Below are 2,365 nucleotides of genomic sequence, written 5' to 3' on the forward strand. Positions count from 1 at the left end.
ACCCGCAGACATCGCAGAGGACTGGGCTGTCACAGCGGAAGCAGACATGGTAGTGGGACTGGTAAACATGGACCGCTCTGCTGTAACTGCTCCATCGTCAGAGTCCGATCACCAGAAGAATAACTAAGTCGAGGGTAAGGCATGTGAGCCCTGTGATATGCAGGGGCTGCGTCAGCACCTGCGGCAGCAGCATACGATCGAACACCAGATCTGCGCTGTGGGGGAGGTGCCATCAGGATTCCTTGGGCGCTTAGGGCAAGTATGCTTAGTCAGTTAAGGATTGGGAAAGGGACATGACAGGCCTACTAAGAGAGGTAGATACAGTTCGGGAAAGAGATCCAGTTAGGGAAAGGTTAGGAATGTCACTTTTTTTTTTATAGGGTAGCAGATATTTTATATCCAATACCTAGTAAGATATTTTCTAGTTCTTGTCCTTTCCTCTTCTTGTGTGAGGTCAGCTTGTTTTAGGTCAACAAGGGAATAAGTTTCTATATCACTTGAAGACAGGGAATTGATATCTCATCAAATTACTGGGAAAAGGACACGCCGGATGGATGTCTTCTGTGTTTTAGGGAGCAGGAAGGAGAGAGTCAACATATAACAAAAAAAAACAGAGGTAAGGGAAGCGACCGAGTTAGTTGTTTGAAGGAACTCTATGTTGAGCGACCTCTCATTTCCATCAAAAATTACGATTTATTTGTAAAGCTTCATTCACTGGCTTTTCTATCTAATTCCCCATCAATATGAACTGGGATGAAAGAGGAGGTCAGTCAGTGCAGAAGGGAACTTTACTACGGATCTGAGCAAATATATGATATCTTATATATAAGATTGGGATACCATGTCTCAGGGAGACAATTGACAATGGAAGGCTTCTTTATAGCTGAAAGTTTCCGGAAAGTTGGTTAGACCGAACCGCTAAACCAAGACCGGGGGTTAAGCCCTCACTTCATTAGATTAGCTTCATATAATAGAAGAAAACCCATTCTTTTCCCGGCCAAAGGCAGGAACCATCAAACCTTAGCCTCAATTTCCATGTGGGTGCATCAATGTATTCCCATGGGGTGCATGTCTTTGCCGGCCCTATGCGTTTGCTGACCTAAAAAAGGGTCGCGTAGGTATGCGCCAAACGAGTACCAATCACTATGAGCCATGAATCCGTTTTTTAGTTTGTTAACTTCAATCCTTAAAAGTCCTTTTTGCTTTCGTGGTCTTGAACAGAAGGGTGGGTTGGTTATATACTCTAATGCGCCTTCCTTCTTCGAACCTTTTGGTATGTATTGCCCCTAACTATATATCAGATCCACCGGACGATAAAGTCAATTCCGCACTGCTGCTGAGTCGTCGGACTTATCCACCTCAGGCATTCTTTGAATTTCCGTTTTTGAATTGCGTTGGGGGAAATCTACCAAAGCTAGGCAGATAGATAGACTCCTTTCCTGCTGCTAGGGAGAGCATGAAACTAAATCAAATGATTGATTTTTCACCAGCGCCCCTTTTTTTTGCGGGTACTAAGAGTCCTCTCACTACCAACCAGCAGACATCATAATCTGGCTGGGTCTTGCCGGTATCAACAACGAGAAAAAACAACCAAATGGAAACAGCAACTAACTATGGCTCTTGTCCCAGACAACGTCCCTAGGCGTAGGGAGATCAGAGCAACAGGGAAGGCCTAGACGACGACGCCCGTCCTGGGCTGCAGTAAGTAGATCGAGAGGTCGTTCCGCCCCTTGTCCCCGAAAATGGGTAATATGTTCTCATACAATGAATGTTGCTCAACTTTTCTTCTAGAGGGCCCTAGCTGGCGAGCGATCCCAGTCTGCGGCAGAGAACAAGACAGCAAGCGAGCGTACCTTTGTTCCTTCTTCTCCACCAAGCACGGAAGTTTAAGGATAACTGTAGGGTCGGTGGCTACCTAAAGGAAACTCCGATTCGATCCGCCCCCGGCTGGGAGGCATCTACCTCATCCCGATCACAAGGAGAGGTTCACCATGATGGGGGTAAGGTACTTTCATTCGATCCGTTCCAGAAAGAATGAAATGCATGGGGACCATCCATTATTTTGCGGCATGCTCCTTAGATTTTACGGATTCGCAGGGGGCTGTTCGACCTACTTAGTTGACTGACAATGACAAAGGCTTGCGAAACAAAGTAGCGCCTTTTAAATTGAATCTTTAGTAGTCTATCAGTGGTGCGAAGCAGCTTTTTCCCCAGGGAGCGAAGGTTATACCTTAGTAAAAGTAAGCGAACAGCGGTTCTTCTATGTAGTGCCCCCTTTTACTAAAGAAAATTAAGGTCGAGCTAAGTGACTTTGCGTAGCGTAGTAGAATGAAGGCTACGCACCGACGCTCTCTTATCTATAAGC

General features: G+C 45.8%; 1 pseudogene; it reads left to right on the forward strand.

The window, feature by feature from the left end:
• The first annotated feature begins 1,108 nt into the window (after positions 1–1,108).
• Positions 1,109–1,995, forward strand: LOC120257210 (annotated as a pseudogene).
• Positions 1,996–2,365: the final 370 nt, after the last annotated feature.

This window comes from Dioscorea cayenensis, unplaced genomic scaffold (assembly GCF_009730915.1).
Source record: "Dioscorea cayenensis subsp. rotundata cultivar TDr96_F1 unplaced genomic scaffold, TDr96_F1_v2_PseudoChromosome.rev07_lg8_w22 25.fasta BLBR01001945.1, whole genome shotgun sequence".
Classification (NCBI taxonomy): domain Eukaryota; kingdom Viridiplantae; phylum Streptophyta; class Magnoliopsida; order Dioscoreales; family Dioscoreaceae; genus Dioscorea; species Dioscorea cayenensis.